The 14,466-nt window shown below is 36.1% G+C and overlaps 1 protein-coding gene across 1 annotated transcript in view; it reads right to left on the reverse strand.

The window, feature by feature from the left end:
• LOC136029977 (ATP-citrate synthase-like) overlaps window positions 1–7,380 on the reverse strand; it is a gene marked incomplete in the record, with an annotated part of 137,702 nt that extends 130,322 nt beyond the window's left edge. Inside the window, 1 exon segment of the mRNA XM_065708550.1 lies at window positions 7,322–7,380.
• Window positions 7,381–14,466: the final 7,086 nt, after the last annotated feature.

A 14,466-nucleotide genomic window follows, 5' to 3' on the forward strand; every position in this document is an offset into this window, starting at 1 on the left:
TCCTTGAATTCATGGGAATCAAATATCTAATTACTGTTGACTACTACAGCAGATTCATAGAAGTAGACAAGCTCACTACCAGCACATCACAGCAAGTGATTACCAAACTTAAAGCCCATTTTGCCAGATACGGCATACCGAAGACCGTTACGTCAGACAACGACCCCCCAGTTTTCATTGAAAGAGTTCAAAGACTTCATGTATAGATGGGAGTATCGTCCACAAAACATACAGCCCCAAGTATCCCCAGTATAATGGATTCAGCGAGAAGTCAGTACAAACAGCAAAACGGATCATGGCCAAAGCTGTAAAACACCAATCAGACACATATCTGGCTATGCTAGAGTGCCGGAACACGCCGGTAGATGGACTGGCTTCCCCAGCTCAGTTGCTGATGAGTCAACAACTACGATCTGTACTACCAATACTTCCCAGACACCTGGAATCAAAAGTTGTTCCACAGTTGACATTCCAGAAAAACAGAGAGAGACAGCAGAAACAACAGGAGAAGCCATACAATAAAAACCCGAAAAATCTGAAACCACTGCTCAATGGTCAAAATGTCTGGGTGAAACTGGATGAAAATACCAGGTGGCAGAAAGCAGTGGTCTTGCAGAAACACGAATATACCCCACAGTCTTACATCATCTAAACAGAGAATGGAAAGACGTACAGACGCAACAGGCGACATATTAGAGAGGCCAACCAATACACACCCACTTACCTTGATTTTGAGCACACAGACTAGTAAAGTTACATGCAGACAGAACAGACATCTTCACCACCATCAGCCACCAGGCTGGGAACATCGCATTGCTCACCTTCAGGCCCAATTCCATGCCCAATGTCACCTCTGCCTGCAGCTACACCTGCAGAGAGATTTACCACTCCGCCAGATGATCCCAGAGCCACAATGCCTCCTGTGCAATCCCCAGTCTGATCCAACCTACCAACTGGAGCCCGACCTTACATACCACGTGTTCTGGCAGAAATGTCAAGCAACCAAAGAGGTTTAACCTATAATCCCAACAAAAGAAAGAGGATGACGAATCCTGCCATGCATGCTTGCGTCTGTGTTTATTGCAGTGTCATGTTATATGCTTGCCTTTTAGTTTGCTTATGCTCGCCTTTTTGTTATAGGTGCTTGGGTTTCAATATACCGTTAAATCCAACCCTCTACCATTCCTAAAACCAAAATGTTCTTCTCTTGCTACCTACTAAAACCAGACTAGCCTCTATGACTATGACATCCACTCTTATCATCTGTCATATAAAGGGGTTTAATGTTTTCGTAAAGTTGCTAAATCCTTCCCCTCTGTCAAAAAAATCATATTCATAATCTTCAGTAAGATAATCTTTAACAAGCTCATTTACCACACTATCAGCACCAGGGGCCTTATTATTTTTTAATCATTTCAGTAGTGTCATTAATTCTTAGTCACAAAAAATTTCCTTCACTTCCAAGGTGTCACAATCTTTTTCATTCTTTTCTACATCTTTTCCTGTAATTTTATCGAAGACAGTCTCAAAACCTTCTATCCATGTCTCTTTAGCTTTTTCCTTATCACAAATTGTGGCCACGTTCCTTTCTTCAACTGGGACAAGTCCACATTGACTATTCCCTCTCAATTTATTAACAAGCCAGTACAATATTTCACTTTTATGACACCTGGCTGCATCTACCAGATCTTTGGCAATTGTATTGCCAGAGATCTAGCAGTTTTTAAGCAGCCTAACACAAGAAGAGGAAAACATGATAGATTTGTTTTGATTTTTTTATTCAACTTATTCTTGACAAATCTATGTTGAAGAATTATACAACTTTTACAAAATGGATTTATAATGAGATTGGAAGTTTTAAACAAATGTTATAACCCATTTTTATATAAAAAAAAATATAGAATGAAATTATTATTTTCAAGGGTCCTAAAAGGGCTTAAAATTGAATTTGCAAGAGAAATGATTACTATATTCAGAAAAGGCATAAAAAACAGCATCTAGGGGCATGTTCACTTTATTTGAAGGACCAAATAGGCTATGAACTCCTCAATGTTTATAATATTCCTATAGTTGTCAATTTTAGAATTCTTCTAATTTTGTTCACTTCAGAAGACCTGTCCAGCCACATTTTTACCAACCAATTTAAAGAACCAGATTTCATTTTTACTGTGCTTTGTAATGTAAGTGTTTATTAATAGCTTTGTGCAAACCTATATCCTAGGGCTAAATATAGTACCATCAGAGAGAGGGGGAGGTGCATATGTGAGGGAAATGATTAACAGACATATTTGGAAAGAGCACAAAAAATCAAGCCATGGGTTCATCTTGTCCCTATGTCAGTAGCCAAATTATTAGTAAAATTGTAGACAAGCTACTTTTGGCTACCTTAGAAAGGGGTTAGGTTAGGAAAATGAAATTTTCAGGGATTGATCTATTCTCTCATTCTCTCTTTAGGGGGCATTGACCTTTGATGACCTTTAAAATCTTTGGTCATAAAAGTGAAACCTTACAAAATAGACTGCTTAAATGAAGTAGGATAAAAGACCTCTTTTGGGAAAGGTTACTTTTCTTTGGCATTGCAGAAAAATAGAGATGAGATTTCAGACTACCTCTTTTTACAACAATATGACACAATGCAGGTGTAGACCTAACCAGCTCTCACTAGAGAGGTGAAAAGAAGAAGAAGAAAAAAGGAGATTTTCTAGTGCCTCCTATTCAAAAAAAGTGATTTCCCCAAATTGCTCCCACTGCCTAGTGGAAGTGATTTGTCATCATAAATTCAATATGTGGTCTCTGTTTTGACAAGCAAATGAAATGTAAAAATTACATTTTTAAAATAAGAAGACAATCAGCTTTTAGTTAATATGTAAATCAATCTAAAACACTGAGAGGATATATAAGTTACATCAAAATAGGATTATTTTGTATTTTAAAAAGAGGTCCTTCTAGGTAAGTCAAAAAACTAATAATTTTATGTGTTTGATACTAAATAATTTTAATAACAACCATGTTACTGCAGAGCTTAGATTGTTAGCTATTCATTGCCATATGCAATTCTTCTCCATTCCTATTTGGTAGCAAGATGTGAGGGTTTGAGTTTTACTGAATTTTGCTCAATTGGATACTGGTTTTCTTAGCCTATTAGAGAAGATGGTAAAATTCTAGTTAATTGACTTCTTGCTATCTCAGAAAGGGTTTAGGTTAGGAAAATGAAACTTACAGGGATGAAGCTACAACTAAAGTATGTCCTGGGAAGGTATTTTGAAGCAACTACCTCTACTCCTTCTCCCTCTAGAGGGCCCTGACCTTTGATAACCTTTAAAAATATGTGTGTTATAAAGGTGAAACCTTGCAAAATAGATCTTCTGCTTAATTGAAGTACAACAAAATTGTTTTCAGCCTCATAACTTTGCTCAATTCCATTTTATAAGGTTTTAAAGATATGCAAATACACTTCCTAAATTTTGAAAAAAGCAACATTGATATGGCTCAAAATTCTGCTCAAATAACAGGAATTGCATTTTAAAAACTAAAGGCAGAGAGAAAGCAACTAGTAACTGAAAATTAAGGTAAAATGTTGTTTTTTTCAAAATTTCAATAGGTATAGACCTGTCATGTAGGTAAATTTCAGGGCCCTCTTGAGGGAGAAGGAGTAGAGCTGGGTACTTTAAAATACCTTCCCAGGACATACTTTAGCCTGTAAACCCATCCCTGAAAGTTTCATTTTCCTAACCTAACCCCTTTCTGAGATAGCAAGAAGTCAATCAACCACAATTTTACTGAAAAGGTAAAATTCTAATCCATTGACTTTTTGCTATCTTGGAAAGTTGTTGGGCTAGAGAATTGAAACTTTTAGAGATGTGTCTACAGGCTAAAGTATATCCCGGGAAGTTATTTTGAGATCCCTAACTTTACCCCTTCCCCCTCCTCTATATAACGCAGTTTTTTTGTGCATTACAGCTTATATTTTGGTCAAATTTGATCCTATATTACTATTAAAAGTGTAAATCCTTGCTTACCTTAGAAAAATTCAACTTTTCACTGTTTTTTAAGCAATGGGATTTTTGAGTTCCATCAGTTCACTTAATCACGGCCTCCGACCACCCATTTCGAAGATAAAGATACCTCAATTTTCACGTCTTCCAAGATTTCAGGGTTCCCCATCCAACTCCCCTCAATGTCACTGGATCTGGTTGGGATTTAAAATAAGAGCTCTGAAGCACAAGATCCTTCTAAATATCAAAGCTATACGGGGAGAACTTTCCATGGAGGAATTTGTCATGGCAGAAGAAAATTTGACCAGTGCTTACATATAGCAATGGCTATTGGAAAGTGTACAGACGTTTTCAGGGGTATTTTTTGGTTTTGGGGGGAGGGTTGAGAAGAGGGAGATATGTTGGAGGATCTTTCCATGGAGGAATTTGTCATTTGTTGATTTTTTTCTATGAATGGAGGATGGATTTTAGCATTATTAAAAAAAAAAAAAACAATGAAAAAATAAATCTGAAAAAGTATCTTCAACTAAAAGAAAGGAGCAGCATTAAAACTTAAAACGAACAGAAATTATTACGCATAAGAGGGGTTCACCTCCTCCTAATACCTCACTCTTTACAATATGCATATTTTTACTAATATCATTTACTAATTACTGAAAACATTTGTAAGAAATTAAAAGTGCTAGTTGCATTTTTAAGTAACCAAAACATTGAAGGGCAACTAGGCCTGCTCCCCCATTCGTTTTTTCTCAAAATCATTGGATCAAAGTTATGAGAAAGCCATTTAGCCAAAAAAATAAATATACAAATTTCGTTTTAATTATTCATTCACTGAGAGCTAAAATCAAAACATGCATTGATTCAAAAACTTTCAGAAATTAAATAAAAAAAGTTTTTTTTAACTGAAAGTAAGGAGCAACATTAAAACTTAAAACGAACAGAAATTACTCCATATATGAAATGGATTGTCCCTCTCTGCAATCCCTCACTCTTTACACTAAAGTTTGACTCTTTGCCACAATTCTGCTTTTTAAAACAATTAAAAGCTTTAGCGTAAAGAGCGAGGGATTGCAGAGGGGACAATCCATTTCATATATGGAGTAATTTCTGTTCGTTAAGTTTTAATGTTGCTCCTTACTTTCAGTTAAAAAAACTAGTTTTTTTATGTAATTAATACTTAGCTCATCAAAACTTCACTTTGCTATAATTTTTAAGGTCCTAATCAAGTTGGCCAAAATACAAAACATACAAAGATAGAACATGCAAGGATAATGAAGACAATTTATATATCAAAAACTTACTTTGGTCAGAAGGTGGACATTAATCTAAATAAATCTACTACGCAAAAGTTTGTGAATTCTATTTGTTTTGTACCATTTAAAATGTTAAATATAAATAACTGAAAAAAAAACAAACCGAATCAAACAGTTTGTGATAACAAACAGTAGTAAGGAGCAACCCAGCTCAATAGTAACCAAAACTAATAAATATAATTTTATAATAATAGTTACATCAAAAGAATTGCATTTTAATGATGATTTCAAATATGTAAGTTTCATTAAGTTTAGACTTAACCATCATAACTTACAAGCCTGAGAAAATTTGCCTTATTTTAGATAATAGGGGGAAACACCCCTTAAAAGTCATAGAATCTTAATGAAAATCACACCTTCAGATTCAGCATATCAAAGGACCCTACAGTAGAAGTTTCAAGCTCCTATCAACAAAAATGTAGAATTTTGCATTTTTTGCCACAAGACAGATCACTGATGCATGTTTATTTGTTGTTTTTTTTGTTTGTTTGTTTTTTCCCCAAGGGTGATTGTATCGACCCAGTGCTCTGAGAATGTCGTGAGAGGGCTCATCCTAATGGAAATTGAAAGTTTTAGTGCCCTTTTTAAGTGATCAAAAAATTGGACCCCTCCCTCGCTCATTTTTCTCCCAGTTCAAATCCAGATCAAAATTCTGAGATAGCCATTTTATTCAGCATAGTTGAAAAATCTAATAAAAATGTCTTTGGGGACAACTTACTCCCCGACAGTCCCCGTGGGAGTGGCTGCAAGTTAAAAACCTTGATCAGTGTTTACATATAGTAATGGTTATTGGGAAGTGTATAGACACTTTCAGGGGGATGTTTTTGGCTGGGGGAGGGGTTGAGGGGATGGGGTTGTTATGCAGGGGGAGTTTTCCATGGAGGAATTTGTCACAGGGAAAAAGATTTCCATGAAGGGGGTGCAGGATTTCTTAGAATTTTTTTAAAGAACAATGAAAAAATAAGTATGAAAAGTTTCTTCAACTTAGAGAGAGAGAGAGAGAGAGAGAGAAAAGAGAGAGACAGAGAGAGAGAGATCGGTAAGACTTCTGCTTATTTGTCCCACCAAGTTTCATCCTGACCCCTCTAATCTAAGCATTTTCCATAATTTTAGGTTCCCCACCCCAAACTTCCCCCCAATGTCACCAGATCCGGTCAGGATTTAAAATAAGAGCTTTGACCCACAATATCCTTCTAAATACCAAACTTCATTAAGATCTGATCATCCATTTGTAAGTTACAAATACATCTTTCTAATTTTTTCAAATTAATATAACATAATAACCTTACCCAATTGTAGAAACGAATCATAATTTTGAGTGAGAAACCCCTTAAAAGTTCAAAGTCTTATCTGTATTACTCCTGTCAAAAGCCCTTTAAAGATAAGAGTTTACAGGTTTAAATACCTTCATTCCAGTCTTGAACTATACCATAAAAGGTGATAATTGTTTCTCAATGCAGGTGAAGTAATTATGAGTAATTATGGAATATAGTAGCTTAAAAAACAGTGAAAAGTTGAATTTTTCTAAGGTAAGCAAGGATTTACACTTTTAATAGTAATATAGGATCAAATTTGACCAAAATATAAGCTGTAATGCACAAAAAACTGCGTTATATAGAGGAGGGGGAAGGGGTATAGTTAGGGATCTCAAAATAACTTCCCAGGATATACTTTAGCCTGTAGACACATCCCTGAAAGTTTCAATTCTCTAGCCCAACAACTTTCCAAGATAGCAAAAAGTCAATGGATTAGAATTTTACCCTATAATATTGTCTTTTCAAAACTCCAATAAGTACCATTTGAGTAGGCGAATTTCAGATAATTAGAAATCAGAACAGGATTAGCATAGCAGCTTGGCAATAGGCCAACCTTCCTGGAGTAGACCTAGCCCTCTATATGTTTCCTAACCAAGCCCCTTTCTAAAAAAGCCAAAAGTGGCTTTTTCAAAATTTTAACAAATTATTTACATACATACAGTGAATTTCTTAATAAATATAATTACAACCAACTGACTATAGCTTTACTTCAGGTATTTTGTATAGTGATCCACAAGACTGCCAAATATACAGAAATTATGGTTATAAGTTGTTGTTTTATTTTTTACATTTAACAAAATTAAAAAATTCACTTACTTAAGAAAGATATAAGAATGATAACTTTCTAATTTCTATGAAATTCGCTAGTTTTCTAACAGTCATAATACTAATCTTTGTAAAATAAAGTTGCTATTATTTTTGCTACCTATCCAATTTGATTGAACAAAATCTTCTATAATAGATGGCAGTATAGCAAACTTCATCCAATTTGATATAAAGAATACTGCCGAGTTTTGCAGTCAGTGAAACTTCTGTAGAACCTGAGACTTTTAGGTCAAAAGTTTGACTTTTCGAAGCAATTCTTTAAGAACTGCTCCTACGACACAAGGGCAGTAGCATTGTATCAATAAGAAGCTTTTTTAAAAGTACGAAAAACAATACCGTGAAGAGCGTGGTATTGAAGGGGGAGCGACCCCCAAATATGTGTAATAATTTCGGTTGGTTTTGATGTTCCTCCTTACTTTCAAATGAAATTTTTTTTTCAACTATATATAGAGGTAGTTCTAAATTTATGGGTTAATATTTGAATCCAAAACGTAAGGAATATGACGTTTTTAGAGCTAATTAGGAGTTTCAATAAGAGAATATACAAACAAGAGAACGTAGAGGTGTATTGGAGTTTCATTTAAATATTGAAATTAAAGACTACTATAATTAAAATATTTCTGGAGCGGTTCCTTCCTCCATTAATTTCCGTGACCGAACTTCAACCGATTTGATCTATCTAGCTATAATACGAATATTACTATAAAAGGCACAAAGCATTATTTTCTTTTTGGATGATTACTTTTTCATTCAGAAAATGACATTCGCTCTATCTACACCTTATATTCTTCAATGATTCCGTTTTTGTCCAACTTGAAAATAAAGAGGGCACATACATAAGCACTTTTGAAAAATTTAAAATAAGAAAATCTGATTTGGATCTGACATATTTTAGGAAGTCCAATGGACTTCTGTTATTCACGTTTTTATATTAAAAATGAATATGGATTAGCTAAAAAAAAATATCTTCTCGAAGTAAAATTGGAATTGAATCTTTAACGGGCATTAGCTATAAAGTTACTTATTCAAAATTCGTCTTTCCTAAATTATTGTGGGGGCAAATGTAATTCAAAATAATGTTGAGAGGGAAGTTGAAAAAGGAACGGAGAGCAGCCAGCCCCCCTCCTATGCCCTTTAAGATGCTTCTCTTTCCACTGATAGAAATACTATAAAGCTATTTGTTCAATATAATCTTAAATTCTAATAGCTTATTTCAGTCGCTTTTTGATCAGTATAGAGGCTTTTTAGATAAGTCAAGATCAAACCTAAAATAGTCCCTAAACGTTTGGGAAATCAAATATATACAAAATTTCCATTATTGAGAATTTAAGAGTCCTTTATTACTGACTAATCCCAGTTTAAAACCACGCCCTGGATCTGACTCACTTTTCCCCTAACCGTAAGAAATTGGACATTTGAACCTTTTTTTTCATTTCGTGACTGCCCAGTGACCTTCCGGAAAATGGTCTTAAGCCATCAAACGCGTGTCTTAAAACGAAAAAAGCTATTATTGTGTATTTTACAATTAATGTTTAGCATCCACTGAGGTTTGTATTTAAAGTCACTAATTCCAATGTTAGGGCTAAAGTTGCAGTCTGAGTGTCAACACGGACTGTAGTGTCACGTCTTTCACATTGCCTGTCAATTTTAATAACAGTTTGAATTCAAGGATTTCTGAATTTGTTTATTACGCGACAAATATTCAAATATGAACAAACACAGTGAGGGGAGAGGATTTAGGATATAATCTTCTGTGATTTGGGCCAGCAAAATGCCAGGGGCAGCTAGGTTGGACTAGTCCTCGACGACAAGTCTCAGAAGCCTAATGACATTCATTCCTATCTTAGATAGAATAAATAAAAAAAAACAAGTTTTTTAGCTGAAAGTAAGGAGCGACATTAAAACTTAAAATGAACAGAAATTACTTCGTAAATGAAAGGGACTGCTTCCTCATCAACGCCCCGCTCTTTACGCTAAAGCTTTACTCTTTCTCTCAACTCTGCTTTTTAAAACAGTATAAAATTATAGCGTAAAGAGTGGGGCGTTGATGAGGAATCAGCCCCTTTCATATACGAAGTAATTTCTGTTCGTTTCAAGTTTTAATGTCGCTCCTTACTTTCAGCTAAAAAAACTTGTTTTTCTTAATTTAATTTCTGAACGTTTTTGAATCAATACATGTTTTGATTTTGGCTCTCTGCAGAGGAATTTTTTTTTTGCTAAATGGCTTCCTCATAGCTTGATCGAATGATTTTCAGAAAAAAAGGAACAGTGGAGGAAACCTAATTACCCTGCGATTTTTTGGTTACTTAAAAAGGCAACTAGAACTTTTAACTTTTTACGAATATTTTTATTAGTGAAAGATAAACGTAACTTATAAATTAGCTTACGTAACGAACTTTTGTAATCTCATGTTTTTAGTACATATATGAGGGGTTCACCCCCTTGTCAGTACCTCGCTCTTTACACTAAAGATTAAATTTTGTCTCAATTCATTAAGAATGACCCCTGAATCATAAAAGCCGTAGAATAAATAGTTGAAATCACTAAAAAATACTTTAGAGTAAAGAGCGAGGTATTAGGAAGAGGTGAGCCCCTCATATGCGTAATAATTTCTCTTCGTTTTAAGTTTTAATGCTGCTTCTTACTTCCGGTTGAAAACTTTTCACATTTATTTTTTTATTGTTTTTTTTAAATAATGCTAGACAAATCCTGCGCTCCCTTCATGGAAGTTTTCTTCCCCCATGACAAATTCTTCGATGGAAAGATCTCCCAACATATCCCCCTCTTGTCTACCCCTCCCCCAACCGAAAAATCCCCCTGAAAACGTCTGTACACTTCCCAATAAGCACTACTATATGTAAGCACTGGTCAAAGTTTGTAACTGGTAGCCCCTCCCATGGGGACTGTGGGGGAGTAAGTCGTCCCCAAAGACAAAGTTATAAGCTTTTTCGACTACGCTGTGTAAAATGGCTATCTCTGAATTTTGATCCATTGACTTTGGGAAAACAATTGGCGTGGGAGGGGGCCTGGGTGCCCTCCAATTTTTTGGTCACTTCAGAAGGGCACTAGAACTTTTCATTTCCGTTAGAATGAGCCCTCTCGCAAGATTTTAGGACCACTGGGTCGATACGATCACCCCTGGGAAAAAAAACAAACAAATAAACACGCATCCGTGATATGCCTTCTGGCAAGAAATTCAATTTTCCACATTTTTGTAGATAGGAGCTTGAAAATTTTACAATAGGGTTCTCTAATACGCTGAATCTGATGGTGGAATTTTCGTTAATATGCTATGACGGGGTGTTTTCCCCTATTTTCTAAAATAAGGCAAAATTTCTCAGGCTCGTAACTTTTGGTGGGTAAGACTAAACTTGATGATACTTATATATTTAAAATCAACATTAAAATGCAATTCTTTTGACGTAGCTATTGGTATCAAAATTCCATCATGAAAGATCATATCTATTCAGCTCTGGCCAATGAATTGTTTAATGTCTCACCCCATGATATTGTCCTCATGCTTGTTGACTTCAATGTCACTATGCGCGATAGTTATAAGTTGTAGTTGTAAGTTATCGGATTGGTTATCCCGGAATGTCTAAATGACAACAGACTAATGCTCATGCAACTCTGCATCATTCACGTCCTTGTTATCTCGAACAACCTGTTTATCAGGCAAGACATTTTCAATTATATGGGGCACAGCAATGATGGCCTTACTAAAAAACGATCGACAATATCATCATGTCACAGAGATGGCGACCATGCATTAGCAATTGCAAGACGCAGGGGGCACCAGGGATTCACAACGCTGATCATCACCTAGTAGTCGCAAACATCCGTCAACAGCTCAAAGCTCAGCGCTCAGAGCTTAGACTCCCAAAGATCGATGTACCCCACCTCTATAGACCTGAAGAATGCTCCAGGTGCTCTATTAATATCTCAGATTTTTTTGAAGCACTCCTGCCATTTGAGGACACAGGGGAGGCATGGCACTCGTTGAAAAGTAATGTCCTTGATTCACCATCTTCAATTGTTCGACGAAAGAAAGTTGTGAACAAGCTATTGACACAGGCAGACACATCGAAAGTCACATACAAGATACGTCAGGCCCTGCTGCTAAGCAACTATCTGTCGGCAAGCGGCTATTTCAGAGAGACAAGAAACCTTTTCTAGAAAGGAAGGATTACGATCTGGATAAAGCTGCCATGAAAGGTGACGTTGGTAGCCTTTATAAGCATCTCCCTGATCTAAAAGAGGATTGTGCGCCTTCGCTTGGACCAATTTTGTTTTTAGACGGCCATTAACTCAATGATGAAACTATCCAGTTAAATCGACAAAAGAACCACTTCTCCAATTTCATAAGGGTCTATGTTGTCGCGCAGACTATCGAGGACCTTGCAAGCCTTGTAGCTAGCACCAAAGAACCGCAAACAGATATAAATGAACTTCCTTCATGCTAGCAAAATGCTGTCAGTAACAAATCGTTTGTACTTCTTTAACCGGGTTTTAATTTGCAACATGCTTTTATCTTCCTGAATTGAGCTCTGGAAAAATATTCAAGACTACCGGATCTGTGTGCCTTGCCAGATGGCTAGAACGAACCTTACTTCTTGGCTCACTTACCAGATCTTCAGCATTTCTCGTAGTATATCTGTGATAAAATGGGTTAAGACAAAAAAAAAAACATCAAAAACATCAGGCGCGAAAACATTCAAAACTCTGAACCACAAAAATACCAATATGAAAATCTCCAATCTGACCCACATACAAAATCCTAAGTTTCCTCAAAATTTATTCTGTACTTGAAATCCTGTATCATACTTACTAATTAACCTCAGTGCTTTGTTTTTCTGAATCTCCGCTTGTTTAAAATATCACGTAAAATTACTAGCCCAAATTATACATCCATAATTTATATAGGAATCAATCGAAGAATCATATCAAAGAACTAAAATAGAGAAGGTAAAATATGTTGAAAACGTCTTAAAATCCTAAGGCCATGGGCTACCTTATACGCAACCACATCAGCCTGTCTTTTCCAGCTGAGGCTCTAATTGAAAATGAATCCTACGTACCGCACTTCTTCAACCCAATTCAGTAAAGAGCCAATTATTGTTATTTCATTGGGAAGATTTGGAGAAACACCAATTCGAGTAAACAGAATATAATTATCCTTTACCACGTTAATGCTAAGTAAGCTAATGCTTACTGACCCCTTACACCACTTTAAAACCAAACTGGGGGTTCTCCATACAACGTTTTGATGATAAATATGGGTTTAAAATAGTTTCTGGTATTTATTAACAGCAGAACAAGTGCTATTGGTACATATGATGAATATTGTAAAAGATCTTTGCCCTTCTTGCGTCTACACCCCGCTTTATCTTCTCTCATCAAAGAAGGACATAATTCTGGGTTACTTTTACTTGATATTTTAACGTAAGATGCTCTTTTAGTTATGTAGTATCATAGAAAAGGTGTGCTCGGGTAACATATCATGTGGACCTGGGGCTTTCCCACATTTTAAGAGTCTAATTTGGATCAAAACCGAAGATGAAGAAAAACAAATTAGGTTTTTATGCGGATTCAACTTAGAATAATGCTCATATAACAATTCACGGTAACTCAATTCAGTTGATGGTGGAATGGACGAAAATACTGAAGTAAAATGTCCAGACCTTTGTTCTAGCGGAATTTGGTCTGATAAATCAGCTGAAGATTGCGTTAGTCTATTAACCCCGTTATAAGGTAACTTCGGATTATTCCTAATCTTGGTTTATATATCTTTGACTTGTATTTTCTTCCGCGTTGTCACTCACTTAAAATATTTTGTTGTTGACTTAAGTATCTGGAATTGGGGGTCATTTCTCGGTCTGTCACATTGATCCCAAATATGATACCATTGCCGATTTTTTTCTGTTGGGCTTCACCCAACCCTGGCATAAAAGAACATCCCTTTTTGTGTGTATGTTTTTTGTATGTATTACTTATATGCATGGCCTATACACTGCTTCACCGGCTGAATACTTTCTACGCCTTGAAAAGCTATACGAGGAGGCTGAAAACTGCATTAAAGTGAATGGGAAGCCGAGCAAGTCAATAACCATCAAAAATCGTGTGCAAAAACGGTATGCTACCGCCCCGGAATCCTTTCATTAATTCAAAGATCAAGTCATGACTTAAACACAAAAAATTTATTGCCCTTTGAGTCCCAATTTTGAGATCAAATCCTGACCAACGTTGCCTTTGCGGATGACCTTGCACTAATTACCGATTCCATACAACAGCTGATAGATGCATACAATGTCTTGCAGGAAGAAGCTGCAAAAGTCAGACTTAGAACAAATTGGAAAAAACCAAAAATACTGTCGATCGAACCCAGACCTGGCTAAGCCTCGAAATTTATTAGAGCATGTGAAGCCTATGTTAAATTTGTCACTTACTTCATCTATCCTAGCTTCGGGATTTAGAACGATAGCTTTCTAGACATGTAACTGGGCAGCCGAATCACGAACGCTCCCTCTGTCGTTGGAAGACTCAGTGCCGTTTGGAGATCATCTCATATTTCTAGTCGCATGAAGATAGACACATTTAATTCATCAGCCAGCTCAGTCCTGCTTTACGCGGCTCAAATCATGGCCCCTCAAATCTACCATCTTGAACACGATAGATGCTTGCCAGACAAAACAGCACCGTCGAATCAATGGGCCCCGATGGGATGATTTTGAGTAATGAAAGACTTCTTGTCCCTACTAACCAAGTGTCATTATTAACTCAAACTACCCAGTTAACTCTCAAAGGGCTTAGGCGTTTCCTCGGGCTGCCACCAGCAAACCCTGCTAGAATTTTATATGACTTCGACCCCAGATCTCATGGCTGAACGCGCCTTAGGTCAAATAAGCCATAGTGAGTACTTTGTTGGTACATATTTTGCAAATGGTGTCCAAGTTTCACCGACGTTTGCATTTAATGTTTTCTAAAGTTTTTAATTATTTAGTTAAAATTACAACATAA

The sequence above is a fragment of the Artemia franciscana genome, chromosome 1 (assembly GCF_032884065.1).
Source record: "Artemia franciscana chromosome 1, ASM3288406v1, whole genome shotgun sequence".
In the NCBI taxonomy this organism is placed as follows: Eukaryota; Metazoa; Arthropoda; class Branchiopoda; order Anostraca; family Artemiidae; genus Artemia; species Artemia franciscana.